At 36.2% G+C, this 20,200-nt stretch overlaps 1 protein-coding gene and 1 long non-coding RNA gene across 4 annotated transcripts in view; one reads left to right on the plus strand and one right to left on the minus strand.

The window, feature by feature from the left end:
- SLC9A9 (solute carrier family 9 member A9) overlaps nucleotides 1-20,200 on the minus strand; it is a 538,349-nt gene that overhangs the window by 463,173 nt on the left and 54,976 nt on the right. The window lies entirely within an intron of this gene.
- On the plus strand, nucleotides 1,563-10,330 carry LOC102151317. The gene is made up of 3 exons (XR_005377127.1): nucleotides 1,563-1,628; nucleotides 7,682-7,751; nucleotides 10,157-10,330. It is a non-coding gene; the product is annotated as an uncharacterized LOC102151317 (long non-coding RNA).

Genomic DNA, 20,200 nt, shown 5'->3' on the forward strand with positions numbered 1-20,200 from the left:
AACAAGAACCTTGAATATTCAGATGATCTCTCACCTATATGCAATTTCCCATACTGAGTAAATTTACTTACTCCTTCTTCATCATGTACACATATGAAATGGCACTGCCCTTAAGGTGATTTGGTTACTGAAATGAACAATGTGTGTGTGTGTGTGTGTGTATTTGTAAAGTGGAAAAATAAATTTCAAGTGTGGAAAAATAAATTAATTTCAAGGGCTGCTTTAGCTGCCTACTGTGTTTTGAGAGAAGAGAGATAGTTTCATGGGCAAATGTCTCATTAATCTCGACTAGAAAACTTTCTGTGACCAGGGACCCATCTCATTTTTATATACCTGTAGCATTCAAGCCCATTGGAATGAACACTGTAGACCCTCAACAAATATGTTCTATTGTTTCTCCTCTTTTGTGGTAAAGAACTTTTAGTGCATCCTTAGTATTATAGAGGTGAGATGGTTGAGAATGTCTTCAACAGTAAGTACGAATCATCCTCCATCCTTTATAGTATGATTTTTTTAAAAAAAATTCAATGAATATTTAGAAATAACAACTTATTTCCATAATGAAATGGCCATTTAGATAGAGGTCTAGTTTCCCAATTATCTTTATCATTTCATGTATTTCTATGACACCTCTCTATCTTTTAACCTAAAGATTATAAACGGGAAACTTAATGATTTAGAATTAACTATACAGGCAGTAATTATATATTTCTAGTCTTTCACTCCCTCAGAATTTTCTTAATGATCAAAGTATGTTCTCTTGAAAAGAGCTGGTATGAATTCTAATGTTTGTCTACTTGTTGCAAAGTGTGTACCAGGCATTAAAGATAAATAGATAACAGCTACAGAGATATGGAGCATATCTCTGTAGCTGTTATCTATTTATGCTCCCATTTGTCCCTCCAGCTGAACTTCTCCATCTTCTTTCCATTACCCTCTTATTTTTATACCACTTCCTTTTCATACAACTGTCATATATCACTTTCATACAACATTCACTTGCCAATTATACACACATGAGGGGCTTTTCTCTAAATGACTCTCAGGCAGAAGAAAAAAAATCCATACAAACATTTCTACCCATAAATAATAGTTATGAATGTGATAATAAGCAACCAGAATACCACAATGTTCCTAGCATTGTCCTAAGAATTTTGCATATATTAATCATTTAATCTTCACTACAATCAGTGTTGTATTTTATCCCCAAGTTATGGATATTCAAAAAGTTGTTCAATTTTTTAAAATTTTTTATTTATTCATTTGACAGAGAGATTAAAAACAGTGAGTGAATATAAGGGGGGAGCATCAGGCAGAGGGAGATGGAGAAACAGACTCCTTGTTGAGCAAGGACCCAATGTGGGGCTCCAACCGAGGACTTAAGGATCATAACCTGAGCCAAAGGCAGACACTTAACCACCTGAGCCACCCAGGCGTTCCTGCGTTCCCCCCCCCCCTTTTTTTTTTAAGAAAATTAAAGATTGTTCTCTCGGAATCAGATGTACCATATCCCCCTGAGCGTGTGATTCTAGTTCTAGAACATTACATAAAAGGTATTGGAACTGGATGGTGTGTGTACCTCATCTAAACCATAGGGGAAACTGGTTTGAGATACGAAAAGGCTTTAGGTAAAAAGAGCTTCTACTCATGCATATAAAAAGAAATACAGATTCTATATAGTGTAGCTACTGAGATAATCAAGGCTATGCATATGATGGATACTTTAAAAGTAATTGTTGAATGAATGGTATGATTATGTTTTCATTCAGCAAAATATGGAAGCTAATGAAGAGAAATGGGATTTCTTAGCCAAGTTTCCAATTCCAGAATACTAATGCTATTTTATTTAAAACACAATTAGATTCTTACCTCTGTGCAACAGTTAATATGAATGTTTATATGTTATTACTTTGAGAAAAAGGTTTCAGATTAAATATGAAGTGCTTAAAAAAATAAGATCTTTTATTTTGGTATAAAAGGTTAAGCAAGGTTTACTAGTTAAGAGTTCACGTATCCACTCATTTGCCCCCATTTACTGTTTGTGTGACTTTGGCCAAATTATTTAACTTTTCTAAACTTTGATTTCCTCATCTGTAGAATGGGAAGAAACAACATGATAGAGTTATCATATTAAAGGAGAAAATATATGTAAAATACTTAGCAACTGACACATAGGTGGATACACTAAATACTGTCACTACTAGCAACTGAAGATGAAACAGCAGTCGCCAGGGGCACCTGGGTGGCTCAGTGGTTGAGCATCTGCCTTTGGCTCAGGTAGTGACCCCAGGGAACTGGGATCTAGTCCTGCATCAGGCTCCCCACAGGGAGCCTGCTTCTCTCTCTGCCTAGGTCTCTGCCTCTCTCTCTCATGGATAAATAAATAAAATCTTAAAAAAAAGAAACAGTAGTTGCCAAAGTAAATGAGAGCAAAATTATATTTTATAATCTTAAAAACATAGGACTGGTATCTTTAACTCTCACAGCCGCAACTTGCTTTGGACTCTGTATAGCATCATGGTTTTTCTATATTCAGAGACCTAAATGTCTCTTTATTCCCCTCCATGGATTTATACAATCCTTACCCATGTTAACATGATTGAAAACAAGCCCATGTTGAATTCAGTTGCTGATACCAGCCCAGTCTATTTAATGTTTTATTCTTCAGTCCCTAAGGTATTCTTCCGAAACAAAAGCAAAACCAGGAGAAAACATTAGAAAATGTGAGAACTGTTTCTTTTCCACACTATACAATAAATGATTTCTTTTGCTATTTTCCAAGAGTAGCCCCCAAATCTCCAGGAAGCTGTACTAACTTGTAATTCCATGTTAGCTAATGAATAAAAAGTACATACGAGCATATAAAAAATAAAAACTATAGCAGCAAGTTAGGCCAATAGTGATGTGAGGGGTACTCCAGGAAAAGGTCAATAAAGCACGGCAATCTGTGTTAGATAAATAAGAGCATATGCTCTGGCTGCAATTCAAAACCTTTCCCCTCATAATATGACATAGAGATGGATGGTGTTTACATGCAGAATTCACTCATTTGAGTGCAGAGATAAGATATGCCAAAAGGTGTGTGGAATTCATAGGGAGCTAGCTGCAACTATGGTCCTTTTTTTCTTTGAGTCAAGGGAAGGTGTATCTGAATGCAAGTAAGTATAAGTGCTTGTGGTAGTGTGGAATTCATTTTAACTATGTAAAGAATATAAATTGTTTTTTTCTCATTGATGCTTTATCACTCATAATAAATTACTTGCAACATGTCATGTGTCTCGAAGAGGAGAACTCAACCTCATAGATATATAATTTCTTCACAAGTTATTCTATAAAATTTAATGTTATCCTAGTAAAAGCATCTAGTTCTGGATGATTTGGCTATGAGATTAAACAAGCGATTCATAGGTTAATATTGAAAATAAACAAGCAAGAACAGTCAGAAAAATTCTAGGAAAAAAGGGAAGAGACACTAGATCTATCATATATTAAAACCTATTCCAGTGCCATAACAATTAAGATAGTGAGGCAGGGTACTGAAAAAGAGACAATTAATAAATTACATTGTTCAGGAACAGGCCCAAATAAATTTTTGAGTATGGCATATGAGAAAAATCACATCTTAAATAGATGAGGAAAAGATGCACTGTTCACCAAATGTTATAGGAATAAATGGATAACTATCTTGTGTGTGAGGTTGGAAAGAGGGTAGATAAAGTTAGAACCTTATATCACAACTTTTGTACCTACGAGAAATCGGAGATAGACAAAACAAAAATCCAAACACAAACCAACAGACATGAAAGCACCTAAAGCAAGCAAGGAAAAAAGTTTTAATAAAATTTAAGACTGGAAAATGTCTTTGTAAGAATGACCTAAATCTTAATAAAATACAATATTGATAACTAACACCAATTTTATTTTATTTTTTAAAGATATTCCTGGCAGGGAAAAGCCTTCATCATAAACAAATGACAAACTGGGTGAAAAATATTTGCAACTCACATCACAATGGACTTTTCTCATTGAAGTCTAAAGAGTTCTACAATTCAATAAGAAAAAGACAAAATAAAATAGGCAAAAGATAAGGGTCATTCACTTAAAGAAAATATAAATGGTTCTTACATAAATTTCAAGATGCTCAGCCTTATAATAAAAGAAATGGAAATGAAAACTACAAGCTATTATTCTGCATCTATCAATATGACAAAGATCAGATCAAAAGGTGTGTAGAAGAAAAAAATGCCTCCCCTATAGTGTTGTACTTGGATTCTTGATTTCAAGTACACATTACATTATATTCCAGGCTGCCATGACAAGATACAACAGCCTGCAGGGCTTACATAACAGATGTTTATTTCTCACAATTCTGGAGACTGGGAAGTCTAAGATCAAGGTGTCAGCAGATTCGGTTCCTGGTTAAGAGCTTGCTTTCTGGCCTGGGGATACCTATATCCTCATGACATAGAGAGCTCTGATCTCTCTTCCTCTTCTTAGAAAGACATTAATCAAAAAAAAAAAAAAAAGACATTAATCTCATCATAGGGACCTCACCTTCATCACCTCATCTAAATTTAATTATTTCCCAAGGTCTCACCTCCAAATGCCATCATTATCAAGGTTTATAAGGCTTCAACATCCTTAACTGAGGGGTGGGAGGGCATACAAACATTCAGTCCATAACAGTACAACAATGCAAAGAAGCAAGGGGATCTCATAACAGGTCTGAATTGTGGCTTATCAGTGGCTGATAAGAGCAACGGTAGGGAATAGAGAAAGGAATGTTCTCTAAATAGAACCAATATTCACTGAATGCCAACCATATGAAGATGCTGTCCTTTGTGATATTTATTTTGGTTTTTTGACATTTTGAGTAGGATTCTTATTCAATTGCATCTAGTGCACGGTGTATACAAAACAAGGGCAATGATGGAGAGACTAGAATGAGTGAAGCTTGTCTTTCCATATTAATAATATTCTTGATAGTCACACAAACATACACGGAGACAGACACCCTGAGCTTACAAGAATAGATGCTATGGGGAGAAAGGCTGAGATCTCAAGTTCAAGGACAACTAAAGATACTGAATCAGAAGTTATTTTTTATATGGAACTGTCCCATTTAAGCCTAACTTGTAATTGAATTTCCAGGAAATGAATTAATTATAGGCAGGAATTTTATTGACTTTGGGGTGGATACAGTTAATAAGACATTATGATTTCTACTCTTGTTGCCTTTCCTTGTCATATATTTTGCTGTGAAAGAAATGACTCAGACTTTTTTCTCTTCTTGCATCACTTGAAGGTAGCCAGTCAAGGACTTCATTTCCTCTTTTCACTTACCAGGGGGCAGAGGAGTAACTACATCCCATTTCTGAATTGATAGGACAAAACAGCTTCCTTTCCAGACTACCCACCAGGCTGGGCAGCAGAAATGGAAGAAGAAATGCTCAAGGATGGCCAGATGGTCCTGCTGAGCCACAGCTGGGCTTTAGACCTGGACAGATGGATCCAAGGCAGCCTCAGAGGACCCTGGGAATGTGTGTGTGTGTGTGTGTGTGTGTGTGTGTGTGTGTGTGTGTTGGGCAGTGGGGGACAACATAATGTTTCCCATAGGCCCTAGAATGGTACACACATGACTTACACTCCTGGCAGCCCTGGTGAGATTTTGCTGCCAGGACAAGTAAGGGTATGAGAAGTGAAACATGTGGACCAATGCCTGAAGTCCAGACTGGGTTGTCTTTGTGAACATCAGCATATCCAAATAAAATCCAGGAGGCTCCTGCCCCTGATACCCCCTGCTTCAAAATCTTCTAGTATTGGACACAATCCCAGGGAGACACATTTAGTTTCAGTCACCCAGAATATTAGAGCCTCAAAACAGAAACTAATTTTAGTTATAGAAAAAAAGTAAAGAAAATTTTATTTCTGGCACATTAAAGCTTGTGGATTACAAAACAGTCAGTAGAATTCAGTATAGATATTTGAGAAGAAAGGTTGTAGTTAAAAGGGCCTTAAATTCCAGGTTAAGTCATGTGTGGTTTATTCTGTAAGCCCAGAGGCTCTGTGGTTGTTTCTGAGCATGTTCTCTGCTTTGTTGTTATCTGAAGTGAAAAGCAGATCCTGCAAGAAACCACAGCACTTTAAACTCTACTAGTTAAATACTTCAAAAGACCTTTTCACCTCAAAATAAGAGTAGTGACCACTATTGTGAAGATCTAATAAGCAAGCTGGTTAGTTGCTCCAAAGATCAGTTTGTGAAAAACTGCCAGTTCACCAAGTTATATTAGAAACATTCGTGGCATCACCGTGGTCTCCAAGAGGCCTTTACTAACTTTTTAAAAAATATAATTTAAGTATTTCTATATTTCTATATTAATTTAATATTTAATAATGCATTTGACAATGGACTCACAAAAATCCTGAAATATTAATTGTTGGTTCTCATGAGCCAGTATAAGCTACACCAGGGTGCCACTGATAATCACCCTATCCCTAGCATGGTGATTGCCACTCGGTAGGCGTTTTACATGTTTGGTGGGTGAATTAGTTCATTAGTTAATGAGTAACTATCGGAGCCGAAAAGTTTTCCAAATGCAAATGCAATAAAACACTCAGGTTTGTTTAAAATCACTTTAGGGATATATAAGGTGTAATCCTTCCAAGTAAGGCAAAAAGACATATAAGGCAAAAATTTTGTTTTGTTGGTATCAATAAATAATCAACTGATAAATTCTATCTTTGCCACTATATAACATCCATATAGCTTAACAGCTGCATATTTTAAAAATTGTATTTATTTATCTGAGAGAGAGAGTGAGTGCATGCAAATGGTGGGGACGGGGGAGGGAGAGAATCTCAAGCAGACTCCGCACTGAGTGTGGCACCTGATGTGGGGCTCAATCTCACCTGACACCATGACCTGAGCCAAAACCAAAGGTTGGAGGTTTAACTGATTGGGTTACCCAGTTGCCCCTAAGAGTTGGATTTTAAGCTCAGTGAGATATAATAACCAACTGTGGCCCAGTCATTTAGCCTTTCTGGGAAAAGCATGTTGTTTGGGGGCCTTCACTGGTACCAGTGATGTCTTTTATTTCTTAAGTTGAACTAACTTAAGGGTTTATAGGTGTTTGGTTTTTTATTATGCTTTCATAATTTCAGGTAGGCATAGAGTATTGGTTAGGAGCACAGACTGAAGCCAGATGGCTTGGGTTCAAACCTCAGTTTTTTATACTTACTGTGCATGTGACACCTGCCGTGATACTTATTTCCTCTGATTTGCAATCTCCTCATCGGCAGGTTGAGGACAACACTACCTGCTTCATTGGGTATGTGTGAAGATTGCATATGTTAAGATATATGAAGTGCTTAGAACAAAATACATAAAAGGTAGCCTAAAAGTGTTAGCTATTAATTTTTTATGTGAATCGTGTATCATATTATAAAGAAGAAAAAAAATACAATTTTTAAAAATCCAAAAGTTGAACTACATATTGTAGCAACATTTTCTAATTGTAAAAAATTCTACTCACATTTGCCCATTCTGAGTCTTTCAAATTGACCTGGTCCATGTGGATAAGCCCACCTGAAGGCTGAATGAAAATGCCCCAGTGTGTTCCCACCCCCTTCTCGGACCCACTTAGCCTCCTCTCACTCACCTTCTCCATTCTTTTCTCCTCAGCTTTCCTGTCTTCACAAACCCCACTGCAACCCTTCACCATGGACCTTTGTCCCCACCTGGCCTAGAAAAGGTAGTCTGGAGTTAAATTTCTCAGTCCCACTACTAACTTATGTGAAGGACCCCAGGTCTCAGGCCTCTGATCTCATTAGCCTGAGAGATAGCAGCACCTCTTGGGACCCACCCCTACCAGTCTTGACCCTCAGAGGCCCCTGCCTGAAGGGGGATAGGAATCAAATAACATTTAAAGCCTGTATATGCAAGTATGAATAGACGGGAGATGTAATTTTAGCCCTGGGAAGACCTGAAGGTAACAGGGAAATGAAGAGGAAAAGCATTGGACTAAATTCAGAGTTAACGAGGTCAAGTGAAATGATGCTTATACAGTATCTGGCACTTAAGAGGTATTCAATAATTAATACTTTCCTTGGGACACAGGAGAACTGAATAATAAATAGTTCACTACTTTCAAGTCTGACTAAATCATTTATCACCTCCAGATAAAGTTGGGTGGTTAGATTAGTTGATACCTAAAGCAACTCTGCTCAAAAATCATCAAGTATTTTCCCTCAGGCTAAAGTTTGACTATACATAAAGCCCAGGAATAAGAAACCACAAGCCCACTTGAGTTCGGTCAGTTCAAAACTGGTAAAATTGTGATTTATAAATTTTCCCACCAGAGGGCACAATATAAAAGCCAATGGCTGCTGTGTTACAGCTGGCGCAGCGTTTTACTGTGCATAATTATTTCATTCTGTTGATTTTGGAATAGAGTTTCAGCTTCCTAGGTGGTGAGAGTTGCCCCCTTCTGTTTAACATCCATTTTAATATAATCCACAATCCATTCTTCACATGTTTAGGATTTGCCTGAGTCTGAAACCTGCAAATAATTTTACCAAAAAGGCTATTCACATCTGCTTATTGAAACAGACCTTTTTTAAACTTCCAAATTTTCTTTCCAATAGGCAAGACATTATAACTTTGAAATGCTCTTGAAATGTAAAGTTATGATAACACACCGTGGTGCTTTTAAACACTGCTAAAATCTGACTTCAACTTTGTGTGGATGTTAGTGGTTAAAAAGCATGGGTGTAGCTTTTCCAATTGTTTTGTACTCTAAATCTAGTTTATATGCAAATCCTTGGGACACTGAAGAAATGTGCATGCCCTTACATGCTCTAAAGAAAATCTATCACCTTCAAAACTTTAATGTAGGTTTTTTAAATCAAAAACAGCACATTTTATTTTATTTTATTTTTAATTTTTATTTATTTATGATAGTCACACAGAGAGAGAGAGAGGCAGAGACACAGGCAGAGGGAGAAGCAGGCTCCATGCACCAGGGGCCCAAACGTGGGATTCGATCCCAGGTCTCCAGGATCGCGCCCTGGGCCAAAGGCAGGCGCCAAACTGCTGTGTCACCCAGACATCCCCAAAACAGCACATTTTAAAACTAATTTACCGTTCCTTTCTGCTTTCTCAAAATATGTGTTTATTTAAAATATTGGCAGTTTGAAGTGATTTTAATACATATAATTGCAAACTATATTTTATTCCTATCCTTTGAAGGAAATAGGTATAAAGATCATTATTAAAGTCCTTTCCAATCTTTGTGTCGGAGGAATTTTCCCTGTCTCTAGTCATACCAAATTTTGTTAGGGGCATTTCTCCCTAGTATGAGACATTTTTCATTGTGATTTAATGGACTCATAGTGCAGTTGTAGACTAGTGAAAAATCATGAAATCTTAACAGCAAAGCAGGTGGTGAAAATAAACTCTAAAGCATTATACAGTCAATTCCTTTATTTCTAAGAAATGTAATTTGTTATATTTCCTACCCTCCCCACCCCCTGCTCTTTTTAAAAGGAGAGAACAGGTAATATGTCATTTAAATTATATATAATATGTACATATTATTTATTTATAATATAAAAACTATTTCCCATGATTATAACTTCTATAGACTCGTAGATTTCTATAAACTATGTAAATAGAGCAAAAAGTCTAAAATTCAAAATTATTTTTATTTTATTTTATTTATTAATTCAAATTAATAAAACAAAAAGCCTCATAAATATTATTAGATGTTAAAAAAATCTGAGAGAATCTAAAGTGGGGGCTATTTTCCTACATCAGAATTCTTTTCAATCACAAGTAATCATTGAAAGCGATATTTTATTTCCCTTTCAACGTGAATGAATTTCACACCATGGTAGGAATGCTTCAACTGAGGAATATCTATCCCTACATATGTTTGTTATTTTAGAAGGATGGCAAACTTTGAACACCTCGCATCATAAGAATTTGGTAAACTCACTTATAAGGAGCATTAAAATCTGCCCTTGATGTAAAAATTATCTTTTGGAGAAACAACTCATAACATAAGGAACTGAATATCTACCTGGTAAAAGAAATTAATTTAGTTCTTTGGAAGTACAAACGGTGTGACTAAAGAGCATTTTTGTCACCTCTTCCTAGCTTCTTTCCTCAGACATACCAGGCTGATACTGGTGTACCCATCACAGAGTTCATGCTTGAAGCTCAGTTCTACTGGGCCCTTCCTGAAAAACAGCTATTTCATTGAAAACTGGACAACCAGAGTTACTTGAAGCTCAACTGCCTGAAAAAAAAAAAAAAAACTTACTCAATATGGAAAACTTAAGGAAGGAAGGAATGCAGTTAACTCAGATTCCAGGTATTCCAACTGAATGAACTGCTTCCCTCTTCTCTGACACTAATAAAAGAAAACCTGAAGTAAAGTTACTTGAGTGAGAATAATTTTTTTATCAAGAATATCCTTCTAGAAAAAAAAAATGCCATCCCTTAAAAATGCTTGAGTAATTTTCTGATGAGCTTTAATGAAATTAAGATTTATTCTGAAAAACTAGTGATCTAGGGAACTTTAACCAAACTATTTTTTAAATCATAACCTAAAAATGATTTTCTAGCCATTTTCTTTTTCTATATGAAATGCCCCTACCATGAAAAACTTTTTGAACTGACCTCCCTGAGCAGTGCTTCTTAAACTCTCTGTGGCGAAGTAGCAATAATTAACCAATTGGTTACTGTTATTCAAAACTATTGCCACTAATACTTGTGTAAAATACAATAAAAATGAAATGCTGGATAAATGGTATTTTTATATTATACAAATACAAGCCCAGATATTTCATTATTAGATTAAGCAGATATAAAATGATTCTGGTAAATCACTGAGGACATTCCTAAAATGCATATTCTCAGTTTTTGTGACTTATTCCTCTCATTCTGGTATCGTCTAGCCACAGACCAGCTCAGATCTGCAGACAGCACTTCCAATAGCATTATGTTGATGGCTTTTCCTCTTAAAGTGGTAAAAAACTTGATGTGTTCTCCTAACTGCATTGTCCAAAGAGTACTGACACTATCCAAAATGTGCTTCAAAATATCTAAATAGCTATGAATAACTCAAGGTGTAAGTAAAGTCCCTTCCATCTTGTGAAACTTTAAAACAAAAATCTTGTAACTATTACTAAATGCTGAAATTCTTCAATAGGGGAGCAACTGAATAAGAAAAGGCTTTTGGAACTATATAACAATGCCTAAGTATGTCCCTGGTAAACTTATCCATTTGGGAGGCAGGGAGGAAGAGAAAAAGGAGGGTTGAAAATCTATGTAAGAAAATATCTTTAAAAATAGCTGTATTTTCCTAATCGGATATATGGAAAATTAGTTAAATTTAGAAGGAAAAAGAGAAAAATCTTTGGGGAGATTTTTGTACTTTTTTTTTCCAACAGGAAAACCAATTTCCTTACAAAAAGTTATTCATTACAAGTAGCCAAGCTAAACTGCACATCAGTTGAAGTAATGGATCAGTTGAGTCTAAGAAAAGATTAGAGACACAACTCCCAAAAAGTATAATTTGGGCTGTAATTGAGTGAGTTAATGCTAGTTGACTCGCAAGCTCTGTGCATGTAATTTACTCTAGAGGTTACCTAAATACAGTTCTCCAAACTTCTGTGAACATGGCACTATTACCACTGTGGGACTTTTACAGTGACATGAAGTTATACTTCCTGTGTCCCAAACAATTTCACTGTATATATATTCATTTCTAGATCTAGCTCGGGGAGGCTTTTTGGGAAATCTCAAAGCCCAAGTGACTTGATGCACAAGTGAAATAATAGATATAAAAAAACAGTTCATTAAAAATTGAAAGTGGTGTATATATGTATGCATAGGTTTGTTATGTATATATATACCATATATATATTATATGGTTATTACCCCATCTACCATAAGTCTCAAACTTTACTTGTATATTGAGTGATTAACAAGAGAATGAATTTCAAGGAGGACACAGGTCATTGATACATTATAAAAAGCATTTGCAGAGATCTAAGAATTAGAAAAAATAAATACCATCCTCAGTTTTAATAAATATCAATGAACAGTATTGGAGAAAGTAATTCCTCTAACACTCAGTTGTCTTATCCATAAAGTAGGATAATTTCTGTCCTTACCTATACTGTATGCTTATGAAATGCAAATGAAAACACTATATGAAGAGGATAAAAACTATGACAATAGTACATTTTGCCTATATTTCTAACATTAGAGTATCCTCTCTATATAAACAGTTCATTTTGAAATTCTTTCTTAAAGCAAATGACATTCACAATAACCACTTTCCAAATGAGTCTCCATTTATTTTCCACTCTTAGAGGATAATGTTTACCTTTTCCTACATTCTTAATTTCTCTCTGCTGGGATAAGGTTGTAATTGCATTTAGCTCTGTGAAGCACAGTGAATAACTTATCAAATAATCAGGTTATTGATTTCTGTAGAGGCCTTAAATTTGTAACCTAGAATAAATACCTTTTTTTGCCTCCAAATTAAAAGCAACACCCTGACAATCATGTCAGCAACTTAGCTGTATATGTTGGAAGCCATTATTATCATAGCGATGGAGAAAATGATCTTCAGAAATGTGATTATTGAGGGACACCTGGATGGTTCAGTGGTTGAGTGTCTGCTTTTGGCTCAGGTCATGATCCTGGGGTCCTGGGATCGAGTCCTGCATCAGGCTCCCCACAGGGAGCCTGCGTCTCCTTCTGCCTATATCTCTGCCTCTCTCTGTGTCTCTCTCATGAATAAATAAATAAAATCTTTAAAAAAAAGAAAAAATGTGATTAATGAACCACAGTCAATTAATATAATACATTGACATATGAACATATGAACATTTCGTGAAATCTCTTATCCACTCATGACTTTATCAATAGGGTAGTTTGGACACTTAGAGAGGAGAGGCAAGACCCTCAAGAGGGCTAATATCCATTCCGTAAAATAGAAGTAGTAAAGTTTAACTTGGGCAATTAAGAAATCTTTGGTCTCACAGCATCTATTCTAAGGCATTGGGAAGGAGACCACTGTATAGGTAAGGCTAACCAGAGGAAAAATTTTCCATTAGCCATAAGAGCCCAGCTTCAGTGCTACTCTTCAGATCCCTGATACACTGATAGAGACGAAGCGTATACTAAGGGCATTGCCAAACTGGTCAACAAAGGTACTACCACCAAAACAGACCAGGTGCACTTTGGGAGTTCATGAGCCTACAAGAATTAGAGTCCTAGGTTTAATGAGAACTAAAAGTCTCCAGTTTTCATCCAGTATTGGACCATGGGGGACATAGAAAATATCCGGTATATCCTATTTGCTGTCAGATAAAGAGGTTACGTTAAAGATTTATAATGTCGACATTCTTTTTTTAATTAACAGACTTTCTTTCTTTCTTTCTTTCTTTATTATTTTTGGGTAAGTTCAGATTCACACAAAGATTACATGGAAAGTATTCAACCTCTAAATATGTACCCATATAATCTCTCACTCCCACCCTCAGTATCCCCTATTATAAGCTAATATTGATACATCATTGGTTATTAAAGTCCATAGTTCACATTAGGGTTCACTCTTTGTCTTTGTGGACACTTTTTCTTAAGAACTCTAAGCTTCTACCATAAGTTAAAATACTCAGCAGGAGTCTATGCCATAAATAAGAATATTTATGAAAATATTTTGCTAACCTCTTTAGCATTCTAAGGAAAAAATTAAAAATTGTTTTGATAAAGTGAGGAAATTTTTATTATAGATATAAATATATATTCTTATGATGAGAAAAAATTTAATGGGGAATTAGGCTAATGAATGAGCTTAATGCAATATAAAGTACATGGTAATGGTTGGCACACAGTAAAAACTCAATAAATGCAAGCAATTGTCATCATTATAGTTAACACTTTTCATACTTGTAGAACTTATGTAAAGAGAGGGAAGGTGATATACGGTATCTTTGGGAATCTGAGGAAAAGACCGTGTAATCTATTTTACAAACCACTGGAACAGAGGTTCCAAAAAATAATCCAGTGAAAATCAGGTCAAATTCATATAGATGTTAAAATCACACTTACATATTGGTGGAAGAGAATGCAACCGCAGGAAAAAGAGTCAAGAATCATATGGAAATAACGACCGTAGGTACCTATGATCCAGTAGCATTGACCTTCAAGATTACACTTACTCACTGAAGCTAAAACACTTACGTCATCTTTCATATGCATGATTCTGTTGATAATGTAGCTTGCCTATTGGAAACCTTTATAGCTACCTCTCATGCAGTGGGATTTAGTAAGTAAGGGTAAGATAGAGCAATAAAGCATCTCAGAATTGTAGTCAAGATTGACTTCTATTCCTTTTATTGGGGCCATTTCATTTTAATGACATCAGAATGTAATTGCTAAATCAGGTTGAGCGCCTCCCCCACTGGTAGTACTAAAGTCCCTAGACCAGAACACTGGGCTTTTCTCATTGACGGCTCTGTGTGCCTGACTGACAGAATTCTTCCAATTATCTTCTACATAATACACATACAATATTTGACCCGGACATGTGCATGGACACAGATTTACATATTAATCTTGTAGATGCAAAATAGAAAAATAATTGATTTGGTTTAGTTTCAAAGATACCTGAATAATATAGATTAAACGTAGGTTAAAATTACCTTGATTCTTATAAATCTGTCCTTACTAAATACTAAGCAAGGTATTAAACCTCTCTATCAGTTTGGGAGGATAGAATAGCAAATTTATCTAGGGCTTTTGGTAATATGCGGATTAAGATTCAGGAAGTCTGGGTTGAGACCTAAGATTACCTTTCTAAAGTTCCAGGTGCTGTTCCTGCAGGTCAATGGATGTAATTTAAGTTGCAATGGTGAGTGTAGCATACAAGCTCTGGAGTCAGTCACACCTTGGAAGTTATTTAAGCAATCTGAGATTCAGACTTCTAATTTTTAAAAAAGGCAATAATAGAAGTATCTATTTCTACTCGTGTTGTGAAGATTAAGTGAGATGATAAATGCAGAATGGTAAGTTCAAAGCCAGGAACATAGAAAATGGACCCAAAAAAGCTAGCTTTTGTTGTAACTTTTGTTATTTCTGTTACCTTTTTGCCAGTGAAAGGATAGGTATTTCTCAAATCTCATTAATTCATTGATCACTTGGCAATACACGAACTCTTATTAACTCCTACTAAAAAAGCATAACTAAGAGATTAAGTCTACTAGGGAACATAAAACAGGGATGGAAGAGAATAACACATGAGATCCAAACTGTATCAGATTTGACGGTCAAATGCAGAGTGACCTTATGGTTAAAGCCAAAAAGTGGATAATCACTCATAATGGCCTTTATTTTTCTAAATCTGTTCAATAGCCATGCCTTGTCAGTTGCATCTCCCCATCTGCTCTCAGCTCCAACCAAGTAGTCTCTGGATTTAAACAAACATCACCTCCTAATTGTTCTCTTGCGTACTACCTCAACTTCCTCTCATCCATTTTTATATTCTAGTCAGACTGACATTTTAGAAAATACATCTCCCCCATTTAGCACCCTGAAGCCTACAGAACCATGTCCAAACTCCCAAAGAAGGTTTACATTCAGAATCTAACTTCCCTCTCCACCATCTTTATCTCACACTGCTTCCTGTCCTTGGTCTGGTCTCCCTTGACAAAAGGCAGGACTGAAGTTCCATCTTGCTACTAGCCTCCCACATGCTATCCTCTTTGCCTGAAAGGGCATCTCCCAGATTTTTGCCTGGCTACCTCCTTTGAAATAAATTTAAGATTTCAGGTTAGCAGTCATTTCCCCAGAAGCCTCCTCCTGGCCCCTGAGTGTGCTCCCACAGCCCCTTCTACCTATCTCTTTGTAGCTCCTACCACACCAGACCCTACCTTCAAGCAGACCCTCCAACTCTATTTCTTTGCACCATTCACTTCTTGCTCAGACTCACTGTAGTTGTACTTTTGCCCCCTTCATAGACTATAAGCTCCAGGCTACCTGGAACTGGGCCATTTTCTTACTCATCACGCTGCTCAACTGCAATACTCAGAAAACAAAATGTTGAAAATGAAACCATTTATAATATTATACAATATTCCCTAGGATTAAACTGAATAAAAGTTGTGCAAGACTCTTAGAGTGAAAACTTTCAATTTTTATTAAATGACTTACAGGAAACATAAAAGGGAGACACCAGATTTTAGGAACAAAAAGGCAGTATCATATATATGTCAGTTCTTGCTAAACTAATCTATGGATTTGATGCAATTCTAATCAAAATACCAACACGGTGAGTCAAAAAATTAGATAAGTCTAAAATTTTACAATAAAAGAAAAACATCCAAATAGTTATGATACTTATGAAGAATAATGTAGGGAAGGAGGTAAGATTTAGGTATTAAGAGTTAATTACTAAAAGGCAATAATAATTAAAATAGGATGGTATTGTCACAGGGCTAGAGAAATTGATCATGAAGAAGTCTGACAAAAGTCAGCATTAGTGAGGATTTGGTGCAATGGAAATGCTTATACCTGCTGGTGGGGACATCCCTTGGGAAAACAATTTGGTTGCACATTCCATTCCAAATTCATTACTTAAAAGATCTTTTTACATGGGCCCCGGGGGTCTTGTACAGGAATATTCATAGATGGAAGCAACTCTGTCCATAGAATACGTACAATGTGGAATATTCACATATTTGCATATTATCTATAAAAGTGAATGAACTATAGCTGAAAACCAAAATATGGGTGGATTTTTTTTTAAAAAGTCATGAGTGGAAAAAAAGTGAATGGCTTGACAACAAAGAGTACAATAATATTTTTATAAAGCTCCAAAGTACATGGAAACACTATAAGTAAAATTCAGGATAAGGTTTACCCCTAGGGATGGGAGATCATGGAGAATAGGGAGGAATATACACAGGTAAGTTTGAGAGTTTGGATAATGTAGTTTATGGTTAGGTGAAGAACTCATTGGCTTCCATTTTTAAGAAATTCTTCAAGACCCTGGAAGGGTGGAATAAAATCCATGTGGCATAGTTCCTTAACCTTATTTCTTCTTAAACTATTCAAGCAAAAGTGAATAAGCTGCCAGGATCAAGCTTTTGCCCTCTCCAAAGCTACCCTCTTTTCCAGAACACCACCACCAGCCAAATGAATGTGGATGCAAACCAGGCTTGATGTGATAGCCCTTGACAAGGAAAGGGTAGCCATGGAAGAAATCCCCTCAGCAGAGATACTGTTGCATTTATGACTAATATGGCCACATTTCCGCCTCTACATTCTCTGCATCACTATGGTAAAAAGAGCAACTGGAGTTCCCGACTTAAACAAAACTTCTCCATAATTGCCTGCTCTATCTGAGCAAGGGCCAATTTTCCATGAATGTCCCCTAGTAGCATAAAATATTAGTGACTCATTCTCTCTACCTTATCTCCTTTGAGCTTTATATATCTATATCTTTCCATAAAAGTTTTATATCGAAACCTAGATAGAGCATTATAAGATATTTCTTAGTAAGTCACTTAAGTCATCAGGCTAGGAATTCATTATTACCACTTCCAGAATATCGGGAAGCCTAACAGAGAAAGCCAGTGAGTTAGGCTCTCTATGGTTGACTTGATTTTCCATCGTTTTCTTTTGTAGCCATAGACTTTATTCCAGGTTCTGAATCTCTCTTGCTACTGCAAGCCCTTACCTTGAAATCCCTGAAGATATTTTATAATTCCTTCCAGTGGTAGACCACAAATATGTGGCAAATATGACCACAATAATTCTTCCCATCCCTGTATGCATACTCCTTTGTAATGTGGCTTCATCATATCTCTCCATCAAGAGCTGAAACCTATATCCCCATGCCTTGAATCTTGGCTGCTCTTATGATAATCTTACCAATACATCATGATGAAAGTGATATTATGTGACTTCTGGGACTGGACCTTAAGAAGTCTTGCATTTCTGTTCCTATCACCTTGGATTGCTGCCCTAAGACTACTATGGGAAAAAGCCAGGGTAGCCTCCTGGGAGATGAGAGGCTCCATAGAACAGAGCTGAGTCCCCAGATCAACTAGCCAATAGTCAGAATCAGCCACCAGACATCTGAGCGAGCTCATCCTGGTCTACCTAATCCCAGTCAAGCACCAGATGACTGTGGTCACATAAGTGACGCAAGGTGAGAACCACAGAACTGCTCAACTGAGTGCAACCTAAACTATTGAGCCACAAAATTGTGAATAAAATGGTTGTTGTCTTAAGCTACTAAGTTTTGGGAGTGTTTTGTTACAAAGCAATAGATAATTGATTATCTTTTATCCAAGGGGGGTTGTGTGGTGGTGGTGGTTGTGTGTGTATGTGTGTGTGTGTGTGTGTGTGTGTGTGTGTGTGTAAAAGCTGGGCCACATTTACTATAGCTCTTCCATCAGATTTTGGACACATTGAGAAAAATTTTTAATTTGACAGTGCTGAAGAATGAAAGTGATCTGGAAAATTCCAAGACTTGACTATTTCATTTCAAAGGAATACTACAGCTAGAATCTTTTAGTAGGGATTATTTAATAATCAGACTTCTCAGTAAATTCTTTTTTTTTCAGAAAGAGTATGTTTCAATTATTCTCATACATTTTTTCTTTCATTAGTACATTTATTTTTTTGCCTCAACAGTTTAATTTTTTTTCCTTCTGCATGATGTTCAACATTTCTTAATTTGGAGTTAGGTTTTATAGGCTTTCCTTCTTGATTCTTTCAGAATTTATTTTTTTCTGTCCTGTTCTGTCATTCTTATCACTGACATCTACGGGTGTGATAGTAGAACTAGACAGGTGACTAATGCAAAGATCCATATGGCTCTGACAACTCCTTTATCTCCAAGCTACTTCTCTGATGTTCTCCACAGTCCCCTCCATCCTACCTTTTGTTTCTTCTCGTCAAAAACTTCACTCTCCTCTCTACTGCCAGAAATACAGCCCATACATGCTGTGATATGGATATGAGAAACCACACTGCTAAGCAGCTTGGGCTATACTTGACAGATTAGAGATTATTTTTTCTTATTTGGCTGTGTCAGGGCAGCAGTGTATTTATTTTTCTCTTTGACACAAGTGACAGCTATTACTGTGCCAGCTCCGAATCTAGAGAATAAATGAATGCACAGAGGAGACATGGGGCCTTCCAGTCTGACTCAACACAGCCTCCCTGAGCTCTGCTGTTTTGCAGCCTACTGAAAATGGACTCTCAGGAAGCAGCAGCCCAGACATTGTCTCATGGGATGGTGAGAAAAACATGGTTGGGAGGGAGGGGGTAAGGGGAGAGGAAAAGGAAGAGAGAAGGTGGAGATATATGAGAGAAGAGAAGAAAAATATAGGGCTTTGTGGTTGATAAGAATGAACCAGGGGGATACTGGCAAATACACTCTTGGCGCCTTTGCCTCCCTGTTACTGCCTGCCAAACTGAGTTGTTCTTATTAAAACACACAAAGAGAAACAATAAAAGAATCAGTGTTTCCCAGAAATGGAAGTAAGCAGCATAATCAAGCAGAGTTTTATAAATGTTTTAAATAGCACCTTCTATTTGTTTTTTCTTTTATTTTCTTTTTAACATAATTGATACATGCAAGAAAATATATAGAAAATATATGCAAATTATATAAAACACCCGAAAACACACTCTAATCCATGAGCCAGAATATTACTAACAACTTCTTTCTTTTTTTACGTGTTTCTTTCATCCCATTCTTTTCCCTCTCCCCCAGAAATAACCATTTCCCTGAATTTTTGTTTTTAATTCCCCTCCTTACTACACAAATGCATTTATGCCTTCTCACCTACATGCATGCACACTTAATACTGTTTAATCTTCATCATTTATGGACATTATAAAAATCTTGCCATACTACATGTAGTCTTATGGGACTGGATTTGTTGATCTTACATTAGGTTTCTGTGATTCATCCACACTATCATAAGCAACATTACTTCATGGTTTTTTACTGCTGGGTAATATCATGTTATACAGATTTAGTTGCTCATTCTCCTTTTAGTGGAGTATGAGTTGTTTTCAAGTTTTTGCTATTGTGAACAATGCTGCTACAAATATTTTTATGCATGTTTCCTAGTGCATATGTGCAAACTGTTCCCTAAGGAAAAT

This window comes from Canis lupus, chromosome 23 (assembly GCF_011100685.1).
Source record: "Canis lupus familiaris isolate Mischka breed German Shepherd chromosome 23, alternate assembly UU_Cfam_GSD_1.0, whole genome shotgun sequence".
NCBI classification, from domain to species: domain Eukaryota; kingdom Metazoa; phylum Chordata; class Mammalia; order Carnivora; family Canidae; genus Canis; species Canis lupus.